We start from the raw sequence: 17,328 nt of genomic DNA, 5'->3' as shown, positions 1-17,328 counted from the left end.
GGGAGCGGCAGGAACACGGCACACTTGGGGGAGGAGGCAGGAAAGAGGTGAGGGAGGGGTGGCTTGGCTGTTGGTGGGTGTGGAGTCTGCAGCAGGAGCCCCAGGAGCCAGCAGAACCAAGCCTTTGCCCCCCCAGTTACCCAGTTCTGGGGTCCCCTGTCACTGGGGGACCCCATGCCTGGGCACTCTGTGTTTTACTGTAAATCCGCCTCTGATGTAACAGGTGCAAAAGGTATACAAGGTTCAAAAAGGTGCCAACTTTGGAGAACTGGTGTAATAAGTTTCAGGTGACTAGTACTGCCAAGGAACCACACAGCTGAATTCTGAGCAAAAAGACACAGAAAGGACTAACAAATTTTCCACTACAACTTATATAGTTAAACTAATTTAAAATAGCCAACCATATAAGTAACTTTTTAATAACTTTTACGCTATTCGTTCTAAGCTAAGCCTAATCTTTAAGAGCAAGGAGATCTATGATCAGCCTTTGTTATTAAAAAGTAATTAACATCCTCTCAATGCATTTCACACCACAGTTACATTCAAGAATTAAATTTCACTTCACATCAAAGGGCCCTGATCATATATACTACTCACACAATTGTTCTGTAAGAAAATCACTGAAGGTGAAGCACATGCTACAGTTGGGAGTGGAATTTGAGTGTCTTTATTCAACATCCTTACAGAGCTAAAGTCACTGAAGGCTTGTTCACTGAATCACTATGACAGATATCTAATATGCTCTTGTGTAACAGTATCTTAATTCTACCCACCCTGTTTTGCTGTTGATTTTATATCTGCTTCCAAAAACCCTTATGGCTCACATGGAGAACATTAAATGAAGGCTTTTGTCACATCATATCACAGGGACTCAGAAAAACACCTGAAAATCCTAGCACTGTTGATTTTATTTTCACAATATATTGAGCTTAAAATCTTTGTCTTTCACAACAGTAGCAATTTACAATATTAGTTAATAACATATTTTTTAAAAATCCACTTACCTTATGATCCAGTATGTCCCAAAAAGAGTTTCATGGAAGCCAGGACATCACAGCTTTACAATAAAACAGGAATCAGCTGCCGTGACTCCAGGAGATACCCAAAACAACTACAACATTTTAGAATCACTTATATAATGTACTGTCTTCCTTTTTCACTATTGACATACCATGTAAAAATGCTTCATTCTTGCAGATCTTAAAAAAATACAAATTTATTTGGACCAGCAGTTCCTTAAAGCTGAGTAATAAAAGCTTCAAGTTCTTTGAAAAAAAGAAGAGTCATTGTAGCGGGGGCTAAAAAAGACAGTTACTCACCTTTGTAACTGTTGTTCTTCGAGATGTGTTGCTCATATCCATTCCAGTTAGGTGTGTGCGCCGCACGTGCACATTCGTCAGAAAACTTTTACCCTAGCAACTCAGTGGGCCGGCAGGTCACCCCCTAGAGTGGCGCCGTCATGGTGCTCGATATATACCCCTGCCGGCCCTCTCGCTCCTCAGTTCCTTCTTGCCGGCTACTCCGACAGTGGGGAAGGAGGGCGGGTGTGGAATGGATATGAGCAACACATCTCGAAGAACAACAGTTACAAAGGTGAGTAACCGTCTTTTCTTCTTCGAGTGATTGCTCATATCCATTCCAGTTAGGTGAATCCCAAGCCTTACGTAGGCGGTGGGGTCGGAGTGAAATGTGGCAGAATGAAAACTGCTGAGCCAGAGGCTACAGCATCTCTTGACTGTTGAACTAGGGCATACTGCGAAGCAAAGGTATGGACCGAGGACCAATGGAGCTGCGCGACAGATCTCGTGGGTAGGAACACGAGCCAGCAAGGCGGCAGATGAAGCCTGAGCCCTGGTAGAATGCACGGTGATGTGGCTTGGGGAAATATGAGCCAAATCATAACAAGTGCGGATGTACGCCATCACCCAAGATGAGATCCTCTGAGAGGAAAACAAGCAAGCCTTCCCTTTGGTCTGCTACCGTGACAGAGCTGGGGCACCTTACGAAATGGTTCTGTCAGCGCAATATAAATGAGAGCACTCTACAGATGTCCAGGGAGTGCAATTGTTGCGCCCATTGCGTTGAGCTGTGGGTAACATGAAAGGCCGAAACCACCTTAGGGAGGAAAGCCGGGTGCGGTCATAACTGCACCTTGTCTTTGTGAAACCTAGTGTACGGCGGAACCATCATAAGAGCTCTGAGCTCGGAGACCCGTCTGGCCGATGTAACAGCTACGAGGAAAGTTGTCGTCCAAGACAGGTATAGCAGAGGGCCGGTCGCGAACGGCTCGAATGGGGGAGACATAAGTCTGGTTAAAACTAGGTTGAGGTCCCAGGTTGGGGCTGGGCGGCGCACCCGAGGGTGCAAGCGCTCCAAGCCCTTGAGGGATCTCGAACCCATAGAGCGTGAGAACACGGAACGTCCACCTTAGCCTGGCTGGAAGGTAGAGATGGCTGCCGAGTGTACCCTCAGCGATGATACCGCCAGGTCCTGCCGCTGAAGGCCAGAGGCAGGCCAAATAGAGGGGATCGAGACCTCAGTAGGAGTAAGATCGAGCGTATTGCACCTGTAGAAGAAACGCTTCCACTCGGCCCGGTACCTTGACCAGGTGGAAGGCTTCCTGTCACCCCGGCTCAGCGGTTATTGACAGGCCGATCAACGTGGTATATCAGTGCTGCCTGGACCACGCTGGAGTGATCATGATGATGCGCGCTCTGCCCCTGCAGAGTTTGAGTAGGACCTAATGAACCAGTGGGAAGGCATAAAGGAGTTGGCCTTTCCACGGCATCAGGAATGCGTCCAAGATCGATCCCGAGGGGAGACCTTGGAAGGAGCAGAACATCTGGCATTTTCTGCTCTCGCGGTGAGCAAACAGGTCTATGTGAGGAAAAATCTTCACTTCTGGAAAGCAGAACGCCTCACATGGGGCAGAGTGACCACTCGTAAGACAGGAAAGACCTGCTGAGTCAAAGCGCCAAGGCGTTCCGAACGCCTGGGAGAAAGGACGTCACCAGCTCCCTCGAGTGGGCCATGCAAAAGCCCCAGAAATGGATGGCCTCCTGACAAAAGGGGGGAGGACCATGTCCCTCCCTGGTTATTTATGAAGCACATGGCCTTTGTGTTGGCTGTAAACACCGAGATACCACGGCCTCGCAGCTGCCGCTAGAACCCCTGGCACGCCAGGCGGACTACTCTCATTTTTGGGGCATTGATGTGGAATGCCAGCTCCCGAGAAGACCAAAGGCCTTAAGCTCGGAGGTGACCATAAGCACTCGAGCAGAGAGATGACGCGTCCATCGTCAGGGGCAGTGAGGGCTGGGGCGGATGGCACCGCATCCCTGCCCACACCAGGGAGGGAGTTAGCCACCACTCTAGGGAGCCTAAGGTGCTCGAGGGAACGGTGACTACCATGACCATTGGCTCCCTGTCCGGGTGGTACGCTGAGGTGAGACGGACTTGGAGAGGACAGAGGCGGAGCTTGGCGTGTTTGGTTACAAACTTGCAGGCAGCCATGGACCCAGGAGACTGAGGCAAGTGCGAGCCGAGGTCGTTGGGAAAGTCTGCAGACCTCGGATGATTGTTGCCATAGCCTAAAACCGCAGTTGTGATAAGCAGGCTCTGGCTAGGTCGGAGACCAGGATAGCCCCTAGGAAGTCCAACCTCTGCGTGGGAACCAGAGTGGATTGCTCTATAGTAATCATCAGGCCTAGACCTGTGAATAAGACCGTGACGATGCCCACGTGCTGAGTGGTTTGTGTCTCGGAGTCTCCTCGGATAAGCGAATTGTCCAGATACGGAAAAACGCATATCTGACATCAGTGAAGGTAGGCGGCGACTATGGCCGTAAACCAGAAGTACTGACGGTTGGCTAGAAAGCGGAGGTATCTCCTGTGCGGAGGGAAGATGGCGTTGCGAAAGTACGCGTCCTTCATATCGAGGGCGGCACAGTAGCCCCCAGCAGGCAAGGATGGAATAATGGTTCCCAGGGATACCATGCGGAACTTCAACCTTATCCTAAACTGGTTGAGTCCGCGCAGGACTAGGAAGGTCTGAGACCTCCGTTCGAGTGGGGGACTAGGGCATAACGGGAGTAAACCCCCTTGCCCCTTTCGTCAGTCGGCGTCTGCACCTCTTGTACGAGGAATTGCTCGTGAGAGGGGTCCCTGAAGGGGGGACAGGGCTGGAACAAATTAGAGGCGGTACCTATGCTCCACCGTGCGCAGGACCCAGCGATCTGAAATTAACTGGGGCCATGCCAGGAGAAAGCGGGATTGGGATCCCGGCCTGTGACTGGTACACCGCCCTCAGGCGCACCTTGGAAGGTTCGTCTTTGGTCCCAGTGGTAATTGCGAAGGACCTTGACCTTGGCTCTTTAGGGGTCCTGACGTTCGTCTGCGACCACCTTGGCCTCACCGTTTGCCAAAGTCCTGTCTCTGGCTAGGCACAGAGTACGGCGGCTGGGGACAGAAAGGCCTGCGTTTGGTCGCTGGCATATGCATGCTGAGAGAGCGCATTAGGACCCTATTGTCCATCAGGCTTCGCAGCCTGGGGCTGTCTTTGCCGCGAAGAGGCCTTTACCAACAAAGGGTAAATCCTGAATGGCATACTGCAGCTCCGGCTGGAGGTTTGAAACCTGAAGCCATGAGATGTACCTCATGGCGACACCAAAGGCCAGAGTCCTGGCTGCTGAGTCTGCAGCGTCCAACGAGGCCTGGTGGGACGCTCTGGGTACCTTTTTCCCCCGTCCTCCAAGACGGCAGCAAACTCTTGGCGGGAGTTTTGAGGGAGAAACTCCATAAACTAAACTACCTTCACCCAGGTGCTATAATTATAGCAGCTAAGCAAGGCTTGTTGCTTTGCTACCCAGAGCTGCAGGGCCTCTGCAGAGTACACCTGGCGGCCAAGTAGGTTCATTCGCCAAGCCTCCTTCGGTTTCGGGGCTGGCGCCCGCTGGCCATGCCAATACCTCTCCTTAACAGACTGAAAGACTAGTGAGCAGAGAGGAGAGCGGACAGATGAGTAGTTGTACCCCTTAGAGGGCCCCATACCGGGTCCTCTACCTCTGGGACCTCCTCCACCTCAGGTTGTCGGGGAGCGTATCAGAATCGTGGTCCTGAGCATAAGATCTGCGCATGTGGGATGACACGGATGCGTGTCTGGATGGCCATGGAGATACTAAAAAAAAAAAAAAAGCATGGGCAGAGTCTCTGACAGGTGTCGGTGCCGGGCGATCCGAGCCCATTTTAAAACCCGGTGAGCCGTGCATGGGACCGGCACCGGGAGGCATACCGGTACCTGGAACGAGATCCAGACCTGCAACCAGAACGGTGCAGGGAGGTAGACCGAGATCTCGAGGCTCGGGGAGAGGCTACGGGAGTCACGGTACCTGTCGCGGTGCCGGGAGTCGGAACGGTGCCAATAGTAGCAGGTCAGCGAACGGGATACTGACTGGTGCGGCGAGTGCGACCAGTACCGATGAGGAAAACAGCACCGGGACTGCAAGTGGTGTCGGGTGTGCCGACGGGACCTGGAGGGTCTGCGGGACCGTGATCATGAACGGCGCCGCTCTGCTGTGCTGACAGAGGACAGTCATATGAAGAGACTGTATTACCCGCACCGGCGGTGCCGGGGTCAGGCAGCATCGACTCTGTCATGGCAATGAGATCCCTCGCCGTTGGTAATGTCTCCGGCGTGGAGGGAACAGCAGGCTCAACCACAGTGCATACTGGGGAGCTGTCAGGCACCAGATTCGACGGCCCTCGTGGGACTAGGATCGACGGTACCGAGGTCGTCAGAGCTTCGGAAGGTGTCGGTGCCGGGCGATCCGACTTAGATGAGCTCTCTGGCTGCGGTGCAGTTGGCACGGAAGCAGCAGGAGCAGTAAGCTCAACCACGGCGCGTGCCGGGGAGCCGTCAGGCACCGGATTCGACGGCCCTTGTGGGACCGGGATCGACGGTGCCGACGTCATCGGTGCCGGGCGATCCGACTTAGACGAGCTCTCTGGCTGCGGTGCAGTTGGCACGGAAGCAGCGGGAGCAGTAAGCTCAACCACGGCGCGTGCCGGGGAGCCGTCAGGCACCGGATTCGACGGCCCTTGTGGGACCGGGATCGACGGTGCCGACGTCGTCGGTGCCGGGCGATCCGACTTAGACGAGCTCTCTGGCTGCGGTGCAGTTGGCACAGAAGCAGCGGGGGCAGTAAGCTCTACCACGGCGCGTGCCGGGGAGCCATCAGGCACTGGATTCAATGGCCCTGGGGGACTGGAATCCACGGTGCCGATGTCATCGGTGCCTCTGCAGGTGTCGGTGCCGGGCAATCCGACTTAGACGAGCTCTCTGGCTGCGATGCAGGTGGCACGGAAGCAGCAGGAGCAGGGGGCTCAACCACGGCGCGTGCCGGGGAGCCGTCAGGCACTGGATTCAATGGCCCTGGGGGGACTGGAATCGACAGTGCCGATGTCATCGGTGCCTCTGCAGGTGTCGGTGCCGGGCAATCCGACTTAGACGAGCTCTCTGGCTGCGATGCAGGTGGCACGGAAGCAGCAGGAGCAGGGGGCTCAACCACGGCGCGTGCCGGGGAGCCGTCAGGCACCAGCAGGAATTGTAGGCTTTCTCGACCTCGGAGGAAGGGAGTGGTGCCGAGTCGACTTCGGTGCCGGCGATGGCCGGTGCCAAAAGGCCTTGGCAGTACCGGCGGGGTCCGGTGCCGAGGAGGCGCTTCTGCCAGCCGCTTGATCATCGCTCGGTGCCAAAGGTGGAGGGGTAAGTGAAAGTCCCGCTCCTTTTTGTTCTCGGCTTAAAAGCCTTGCAAATGGGGCACTTAGCTGTCAAGTGTGATTCCCTGAGGCACTTCAAACAGGAATCGTGTGGATCTCCCTTCAGCATCGGCTTCTGGCAGGCTGAGCCCATTTTAAAACCCAGTGAGCCGTGCATGGGCTCCGTCACCGGGTGCAGGGAAGGGGCTACTTCCTGAACCCCGCTAACTATTACTAAACTAACTATGTTAGCAAAGAAAAAATGTATAACTATACAAATATATATATAAAAGGATTATAACTGCATAACTATATATGAGAACTACGAGTAGCTAGGGAAGTGGAGGTCAGCTAAGCCGCGCTCCACTGTTCCAACGACTGACACAGGCGGTAAGAAGGAACTGAGGAGCGGGTGGGCCAGCAGGGGTATATATCAAGCACCATGACGGCGCCACTCTAGGGGGCGACCTGCCGGCCCACTGAGTTGCTAGGGTAAAAGTTTTCCGACGAATGTGCACGCGCGGCGCACACACCTAACTGGAATGGATATGAGCAATCACTCGAAGAAGAACTAGAAGAGTCAGTTTTTACTGACACTAGAAGTACGAAGAACATAATGCCTTCATTAATTTGATGGTGGTACATTTTATGCAAAAGTCACATTTTATACACACACACACACACACACACACACACACTCTAAACTAACATTAAATGTGCTAAAAATAAAATAAAGTTCTCAATTAAGATTTTACATCTTCCTAGCCAAGCAACATTCTTTTCTGCATGATTAAGTCTTAATATAATGGTTTCCTGAATCAATAAAAAGATATGTTGTAACCACTCCTCCTTCATATATTTTCAAGCCATTATGATTATCTAGTCTCACCTCTTGTATAACAGGCCACAGAAACTTGTCCAGAAATTTCTGCATCAACCCCATAATTTCTATTTAAATTATGGTATATATTTTAGAAAGGCATCCAGTCTTAGAGACTTCAAGATGATGGAGCATTCCACACATCCCTAGATACATTGTTCCTGTGGTTAACTACTGCTACTATTAAAAAAAAATTGTCCTGTATTTCTAGTCCAAATTTGTTTAGCTGCAAACACTGGACCTCATTATGCTTTTTTTTTCCCCTGCTACACTGAGGAACCATCTACTATCAGAAATCTCTTCCCCATTTAGGTACTTGTAGACTATGACTAAGACACTTTAGTGTTCTCTTGGATAAATAGGTTGAGCTTCTGAAGTCTCTCACAGGAAGGCACATTTCCCAGACTTTAAATCATTTTTGCAGCTCTTTCTTAACCTTCTCCAATTTCTCAACATCTTTTTTAAGTGTGGACATCACAACTAGACATAGTATTCCAGTAATGGTTCCACTAATGCCAAATTCAGAGGTAATACCACCCCATAATCCTAACTTGATATTTCGCAGTTTATGCATTCAATGATCGCACTAAACAGAACAGAATGGCAGATAACTACAGCATCATTCTGGGCATTACCTTCAGATCTTTTCAGTGTTGCTGCACTCTAGAATACTGTCACCCATTTTGTAAGTGTAACCTGCATACTTTAATCTAATATGTGTGACCTTACATTTGCCCATATTAAAATGCATGTTGTTCAAATGAATCCACCTTAACAAGCCATCCAAATTGTTCTGCATAACTGACGTGTTCCTCACATTTTTGACACCTCATCAAGTTGTATCATCTGCAGATTTTATGAATAATGATTTTATATTTTCTTCAATTATAAAAATATTGAATAGCATTGGGTCAAGAACACCAGAACCACCACCACAGAACGAATCTTCATTTAGAGTCAGTTTTTGCAATCAGTTAACCAGTTTTTAACCCACTTAATATGGGCGACACTGACTGTATAAAGCTATGAACACATCCTTTTTCTAATCACATCTTGTTCACTGAAATCTACTGTATTTATATTTTATTATGGCACCAAAAATAACCCCAAAATTTTCCCACGTGGAAAATCTATATGAACTTCTTACAAAATTAGCATTAAATTATTTGTGTTTATTCCATCAGTATCTCTCATTACTTTACAATCCTGTTCAGCATTCTGAACACACTCCAAACTCCACTGAAGTCAAGAGGAGTGTGGGGTGTGCAAAAATGTACATTAAGGGCCTGAACTTGCATGCAAAAATACAGTATTAACTATTACTGTTTTTCTCCCTCAAAAAAGCTGTTTTTAACATAAAGGTTATTCTAGGCACTGTTTTTGCATTGTTATTCATACCAGAGGCATTCTTTTCAGAACATCTGTAAAGGAAAGGTCTGAGAAGACAAGATTTTTCAAAACCTGCACTGCACAAATACAATCGTTTCATTTTATTGAGACAGTGAAAGTTTGTTGTCATTTTACCTTTGTTAATGTAACACGACTATTCAAACAACTTTAGAATATAACTGTTTTCATTGCTTGTTAATATCTAATAAGGTGAAGTTCACAGCACTAATCCCACAAAGGATATCCTTGTCAACACGTTAAGGCCTACTCCTGTCCCTCCATTTGTTAGCTCTACTTCACAAACCATTCTCTTTTCCAGACTTATCTTCTATAAACAACTCAAAACATCTCTTCTAAATTCAACCACCTATTATGTAAGATATGGTGCAAGAGTATGCAAAATTCTAAATCCTGAAGGGGCCATATCTAAAGCCAACCACCTAATACATGAGAGAGATGATGGTGCAAAAGTAGGCAAAAATTGCTTAAAGTCTTGAAGGAGCTATATAGTCTAAGGTGTAAAACCAAAGCTCTGATACACTTTCTCATTAAAGATTTCATGACATTTTTCACAAGAGTAAGGATGTGATTTCCTGGCATCTTGCCCCAGTTCCAGGTTTTGTCAATTACCTATCCAAATGCCCCCTGTTGTTTCAATTAGACATGGTGGTATTCTTCACTTTACATCTTGAATTACTGTGGACTGCTGCTAAGCCTGGTTAACAGCTGCCACATTTCACCCAGAGTTGGCTGCATTTCAGTGGTTAGTGAAACAATTAGAAACAGATCATACACATAGAACATAAAAGCACTTTAGGATCTTTTTGAATGAAATATGCTACACAAAAGAAAGGCACATACTCAAACTTAAATTTTTATTTTAATCCAGGTTAGATAACAATTGTACCATATTAAAGTGTCCTGAAAATATGTAATGAAATTTTGGTCAAAGACCCTAGATTGTCTTGTTTATTCCACTACTAATTGGTGAACTGTTTCCTACAGTTTATCCCTGAGTACGATTCCAGTCTAGTTTTAGATGCTTCAGCAACTGTGTGTTCACAGTATTACAGCTGTCTCAACAAGAACTCTCCTCCACACACACAACCACATTTAGCCTAAAAAAAAAATTTTGCTCACTGTTCTCCTATAACTCCTAGACATAGCTGTTTGAATTATGTTAAACAATTCCTCCCCTTCCTTGTGTTTAAAAAGTGCAGCAACCCAGTTCCACTCAACTTTCAAGGACCAGGGCTTATATTTATGGTCTTAAGAAAACTTTAAACTAGCCCTGATTTCGGGTGTGTTTTGAATTTATGCAAACATTTCACATAGCTATACTATCATCCCTTTGTTCCATGGTATAATGCCTCTGTACAGGATAATAAAAAATATCACATTTTTAACCATATTATAATACAAGCTCAACATTAAACTTGTCCATTATCTCCCAGCTCTCCCAGTAGTCCCTCTTGTAACACAGTATACACATACTGCACTTGCAGTTTACGCCAGGGCTAGACTCACAAAGGAATCCAGGCATGGTTACCCTGAACATTGCTATGCCTAACTTTCAGGAGCCTAGAAAAATCAATGGGATGCACAAAGCCTGTCCTAAGCACCTAGCCTCCCTATATAATGAATGGGGAGGGACAGATGCCTCAAAATGGGATTCACAAAAGCCAGCACCCTAGGCAGCTCCTCACCAAACCAAGCCAATGGGCGGTGCCAAACTGAGGGGCTTGTGCTAAACCCTGCCCCTCCCCCTGCCTCTGAACTAGGTACCTAAATCCAAGTTGCAAAGATGCACCTTCTTCTGCTTGGGATTCTTATCTGCAAACCCTGTCTTGGCACTGAGCACATACACAGTTTTGGTATGAAGCCAGGAGCAAAAGAGGAAACCACCTCCCTTATAACTTTTAGCCCAGTGGTTAGAGTAGTCACCTGGAGGATGTGGGAGACCTCCAGTTCAAGTCCACCCTCAAGCCGAAGGGATCTGCCACCTCTCAGGTGAGTGCCCTAATTACTGAGATATTGTCATGTGGGGTTCCCTCAGTTTCTCCCACTGAAGCTGTTCCATGGTAGGTAAATAATTAAGGAAAGTCATTGGAGCCAGGGGACTAGATCCTGGATCTCCCATCTCCCAAGTGACTGATCTAACCACCAAGCTATGTAGTCATTCTTATGCTTGCTTGCTTGCTTGCTCGCTCACTCTGGCATAATGATTCTTTCACTATTTATTCACAATGTGACACCTTCAAACACACCAGAACGTCCCATATCCCAGTTAGGGTACTCACCTGAGAGGTGACAAATCCCTTCCCCCTCTTATGTAGGTCTCAGCTGTCTCCCATGAGTACCCTAACCACTGGACTAAAAGCAGTGAGAGCACTACTCCTCCATTTTGCATGAGACCACCTATAAAGACCCAATCCAGTAGGCAAGCTCAGAGCAAACCTACTGGACTGGGCCCCGCAGGCAAGTGAAACAGACAAACCCTTACTTTTCCCCCTTATGTGCATCAGTCTGGGGCTTAGGTGTCCAGATGCCTAGCAGGGACTGAAACATGTGCTCAGAGGAAAAACTTTACTGCAAAAACTGAGGTGCCAGGTGAGTTTACATGCCTACAAAGCTGGGAAACAGTGATATGGAGGTATTATAGATCTCAGTGAGACCTGATTCTGGGATTTAGACACATAAAAAGGCAGCTAGGCATCTAAATCTTTTTGCAAATCTAGTCCTATTGCCTTATTGCCTACTACCAATATTTCTGACTGGCTGTAATATTATAATAACCTGGGCTGACAAATGTGCAGAAACATGCAAAATATTTTATACTAATTTATTTTATTAAATAATTCAAAAATACATGGTTTACAAGCACTGTGAAATTTTAAGGCTATACTGCATATTTGTTAACCTATCTGAACAGGTATATGTACTTTCAGGTATGAAACTGAACCCTGCTCACAGTTAAGCATGCACTTAATTATACTCATGACAGTAGTCCATAGTTTCTGTAGGACTACTTATATAAGTCAAATTATGCATATGTTTAGGTTCCAAGCCTGAAAGCATTAGATGATTTTTCTAATCTTATCTCCTAAAAGGCTGGAATATACAGAGATTTCTTCTTCCCTTGCAAACAAAACAAAACCAAAACACACCAATTCCATAGCTTTTTGTTTTGTTTTTAAGAGAACATGACTAGCAATTTCATTTGGATAAGAATTTATTAATGTCTTTGAGAAAATAAAGTCTCTATACCCCACTAATTCCATCATGGGGAAGTAACATTGAATTAATGTTCACATAATAGGCTCAGCAATCAGTATAAGGCCTTCATGTTTATTTACAGGTCAAACACCAAACAGAAGTAAAACAAAGCACAATATACTGTATACTTAGGCCTTTCAGATGAAAAACTGCTGGAATCCTTCTGCCAGTCCTTCAACGTGGTAGGACTTTGTGAAGGGCCACCCAAACTCTCTCTTATCAGGTCAAGTGCAAGAAACTATTGTCAACAGGAGCTAATACCTATTGAGTCTAATAGCTCTAAATAATAATTCTAAAAAAAATCCTTCGTGACCTCCACTAATCTCGAATTATGAAAGACTGTTCTTTTCTTTAAGATCTTTTTATTTATAATTTTAAATAGTTCTAATTATATTTATTTGAACTGTCATTGTGTGGAAAAAATAAAATATTTCCCTAAAAACATTTATTTCATGGGGAAGCCACCACAGTCACTAATTCTGGGAAACCAAAAGGCATGTTTTGATCTCACACTTTCAAGGTATTTGCCAAAGACAGTAAACATTTATGGTCCTGATCCTACAAACACATATGTGCTGAACTTTGAGTATGTGACATAATGTGCTTAAAGTGCAGCATATGCATTAGTGTTTGCTGGTTTGGTGCCATTGAGCTGAGACGATTGGTCTACCCTCCAAAATACTTCAGAGTTCAAACACTTCTTCATAAAATTAAAGCAAATATGATGGGTTAAAATGTTGTTTTTTCAGATATTTCAAAATAATAAAAAGAAATTTATTTATAAAAAGGGTGGAAGCTTCAGATTACTCAGATGCTTTTTGAAAACTGCATCCCAATTCACTTCAAAACCAGTTTCCCAAACTTGTTTTACACTAGCAAAGTAGTCAGGCAAGTGAGAGAATGTGACAATAAAGGAGATCATTAAAAAGAAAGCCAGCTTGTACTTCAAAGTGACAAGAGGTACCCTGTAGTTTAGCAGACATATTATGATCAAAAGCATTTGCCTTTTTTTTTATCATGTGGAACTTCTTAAAATAAGCATCGCTAGACAATTCATGCAAATAAAGACTAAAGCCAAACAATTAAATAACAACAGAATTAGTAAAATACTAGGCAGCCATCCTCCCTTTATTTATACATCCCTTGCCTCGTGTCTCAGAGTAAAACTACGGTCACCTCCAACTGTCAACACATCAGTGCAGTTCACGCACACAGCAAATAATCCCAAAATCATACGGCAAAAGAGGAAAGTCCAAGTGCGCCTTCATTGTCAACATGAGCAAAATGCGGGCTCGGACGTTTCGGGAAACGTTCATCAACAAACCCCACCCCGGGACCTGATCCACCCCCTCTTCCTGACACTAGTTTATTAATCGAGCTATACCGGCATCTCGCTAACAGCAACGCAACTGAGCCGCCTATTGGCGAGCCTTTGGCCTAGTAACTTTTGGGGAGGGAGAAGCCACAGAAGAACCAACCACCTGCACCCCCCGAATCCCTCCCACGCCCAGCGGCGCCTCCGCGCCACCTTCCCTCCCGAGGGGTTTCCACGCGCGCAGCGGACCGAGCCCCGTGGGGCTTGTCCCCTGCGCGCAGAGCGGTAACAAAGGGCCGGAGCCCAGGAGGCTGATGCGCAGCCAGGGTAAATAGGCGTTATGCTGACACAGCTCAATTAACTCCGAGCCGCCCCCTGCCGCTGCAGCCCGCTCCGCGCTCCCGGGGTGACTGACACAGCGAACGAGCAGCGGACCCCGCTCCCTGCCTCAGCTCCGCTACCTTTGTGTCCTCCCCAGCGGGGCTAGGAGAGGCTCAGGCGAGCCAGGGACCCCGAGCCGTAGGGCCCGGCCGGGGCCGCCCCTTACCGTGCGGGGCGGAGAGGAGGGTCCAGCGCGCTCCGAGCCCCCCGACGCCCCTTTTTCCCCGCACGCTGAGAGGCTGCGCCGCGAATCCCCTGCCCGCGCTACCGCCGCTGGTTTCTCCCGCTGGGTCTCGGGCGCTCCGGCTGGAGGAGGGGAGGGGAGGAGACGGGGGCGGACCCCGCAGGTGCCGCCCCTCGTGCTCTGACAGCGGGGGAACCGATTCAGCTGGGGGGGCAGGAAAGCTGGGGCCGTGGGGGGGGAGAGCGAGAAAGGTGGAGCTGGGGGGTAGTCGGGGCCCGGGGGGGGGGGAGGGAAGGGAGCGCGAGAAAGGTGGAGCTGGGGGGTAGTCGGGGCCCGGGAGGGGGGAAGGGAGCGCGAGAAAGGTGGAGCTCGGGCGGGGGCGGAGCGAGAGAAAGGTGGAGCTGGGGTGTGGTCGGAGCTGGAGGGGGGTTGTGGGGGGGAGCGAGAGAAAGGTGGAGCTGGGGGGTAGTCGGGGCCCGGGAGGGGGGAAGGGAGCGCGAGAAAGGTGGAGCTGGGGTGTGGTCGGAGCTGGGGGGGTTGTGGGGGGGAGCGAGAGAAAGGTGGAGCTGGGGGGTGGTCGGAGCTGGGGGGGGGTTGTGGGGGGGAGCGAGAGAAAGGTGGAGCTGGGGGGTGGTCGGAGCTGGGGGGGTTGTGGGGGGGAGCGAGAGAAAGGTGGAGCTGGGGGGTGGTCGGAGCTGGGGGGGGGTTGTGGGGGGGAGCGAGAGAAAGGTGGAGCTGAGGGGTGGTCGGAGCTGGGGGGGGCGAGAAAGGTGGAGCTGGGGTTGGTCACCGCCTGTTTGTGGAGTGGGAGGTGAGAAGTGGAGCTGGGGTTGGTCAAGGCCTGCCTGGGAAGGGCGGGGTGAGAGGTGGAGCTGGGGTAGGGTGGCCAAGTGTCCGGTCCCAGTCCCAAAGGACTCCTGACAGCTCCAATCAGCACCACTGACCGGGCCATTGAACGTCCAGTTTGGGGCACCACAGCAGGGCTGGCAGACTCCCTGCTAGTACCTGGGTCAGGAAGCAGCCAGCATGTCCAGCTCCTAGCCTTAGGGGCTGCCAGGAGGGAGGGGGGGTCCTACTGCCCTGCCTGCAGGTGCAGCTCCCGTTGGCTGGGTCAGGGCAGGACGAATTAGCACCACTTGCAAGTGCTCAGCAGGCAGCTGTTGAGCGGTCCCATGGTGCATGCTTCTCCCATTGCTACCTGGCTCTCTTCTCCTTGTGTGGCTGGACTCAAGCTGCAGCATGTGCCCTGCTGTGAACCACGTGGTCTGTCACCCTATTAATGGCACCCAGGAATTGGAGGTATATGTAGCCCCGTCTCTAAGTGCTGGGAATGGGGGCTGCACCCCCATCTCCCTCCCTGCACCCCTATCCCCCTCCCAACCCACCCACTCCCATCCCCCATCACTGTATCCTTCCCTATCCTTACTCCCCTGCATCCCCATCATTGCATCCCTCCTCCATCCTGTCCCATCCTGATCCCCACACCCACCCATCCCAGCCCTGTAGCCTTTACAGTTCTCTCCCACCTATTCTCTCCACCTCCCAGAACCACCATCCCCATGGCCCTCACCCTCTACACCCCTGCAGCCCATTTACCTCCATACACTGCTGCACTCCCATATAGCACTATCCACCCTAGTGTCCCACACTTCCTTATGCACTTGTAGCCCTCTGCCGTGCCCTGCATCTCCATCCACCCCACATACCCCCCCACACCTCCTCCTCTCTCCTTCACTGCCTCCTCTCACCCCCACCTTGCTCTCATACTTGGCCTCTTTCCCTCCTCATCCACTCTCCTTCCCCCCCCTCATCTTTTCCCCTCCAGCCCACCCTCCTCCCTTCCCAGCTGGGTGGTTTAGGCAGCCCGTGGAAAAGTGCATGGAAAAAGTGTCTCTGTGTAGGCAAGCGTGTGAATGTATGCATCGTATGTGTGTAAGAAACTGTGTGTCTTTGTGTAGGGAGGTGTGTGTATTGCTGCATGTGTGTATACCAGTGTGAATAAAATTTGCAGCCAAACTTTGACTTTTATTCCTTTTGCTGGTTTGTGCACAAAAAAATGGATGACATAAAATGTGTATTCATTTCATAACAAGTTTTTAAAAGAGAAAGGAACTCTAAAAGAAATGTATTATTTCTTAAAAGGTGGCTGTTGACTAATAATTGCAGAAGAGCCAGTGTATCATCTCCCCACCTTTGTCTACTAGCTACATTATAAACTTGTTGTAGACTCTCTTTTTATGTATGTGTCCAGCACCTACCACCTTCGAGCTCTGATCTTAGTTGGGGTCTCTAGGCACTAAACAACAATTGTAATATTAAATAATGTGGAAGTATATGTGTTAGTGCATGCTAGATGTGTACACATGAATACACGTGTATCTGCATGTAGGTGTGGGAGTCAGTTTCTACAGATGGATTTTTATAGCTGTCTGGACAGGTGTGCATTTCTGTGGTTGTGCTCTGTGGATTTGGATATGATCTTCGGGAGTGGGCCTTTAATGAACCCATTGCAGCTGTGATAATGTGTGGTCCTAATTCCACACATAAAATCACAATAACTTTAGTGAACAAAAAACATGGAGCTGGTTACAAAAAACAGGAAGAGGGGAGGGAAAGAATCATGAAAACCTTTGTGAAATTTCATTTTTTTTAAATTACCCTTTTTGACTATTTTGCTGCCAGCTCTAGCATCCTGTAACAAATAAAAGCTATTTGGGCCTTGCAGTGAAAATGAGCACATGAGAGACGGTGGGAGAGAGCAAGGGATGGGGGTGGGATGGAGTGAGGGGGTGGGACCTCAGGCAGAGGCAGGCCTTGGGGAAGGGGCGGGGCAGTGGGCAGGACAAGAGTGTTCGGTTTTCTGAAATGAGAAAATTGGCAACCCTAAGCTGGGGTTGGTGAGGGCCTGTGGGCATGGGCAGGGTGAGAAGTGGAGCTGGGGTTGGTTGAGATGTGTTGGGGGGAGGGAAGAAAGTTGGAGCTGGGGGTGGTCAAGCCAGCAGAAGAAATTCAGACATCTACATGCAGATTGTGAAATGGATGCTAAGCCTGGGGCACAATAGTGCTGGGTTAAGGAACATTAGCAGGCATATCAGAAGGCAAGGGAAGACAACAAAGCTGAGGCCACCCCACAGACCTGCCACTAATT

At 48.8% G+C, this 17,328-nt stretch overlaps 1 protein-coding gene across 5 annotated transcripts in view; it reads right to left on the bottom strand.

The window, feature by feature from the left end:
• Positions 1-14,287, bottom strand: part of GREB1L (GREB1 like retinoic acid receptor coactivator) — a 219,940-nt gene extending 205,653 nt beyond the window's left edge. For all 5 annotated transcript variants that reach the window (XM_050939187.1, XM_050939189.1, XM_050939191.1 and 2 more), the window contains exon 1: positions 14,163-14,287. The gene's annotated coding sequence lies outside the window, so the exon portion shown is untranslated. The remainder of the gene's footprint in view (positions 1-14,162) is intronic.
• Between the last annotated feature and the right edge of the window lie 3,041 nt (positions 14,288-17,328).

This window comes from Gopherus flavomarginatus, chromosome 2 (assembly GCF_025201925.1).
Source record: "Gopherus flavomarginatus isolate rGopFla2 chromosome 2, rGopFla2.mat.asm, whole genome shotgun sequence".
NCBI classification, from domain to species: Eukaryota; Metazoa; Chordata; order Testudines; family Testudinidae; genus Gopherus; species Gopherus flavomarginatus.
Note: the sequence above shows the minus strand (reverse complement) of the source record. Positions and strands in the feature narration are given on the sequence as shown.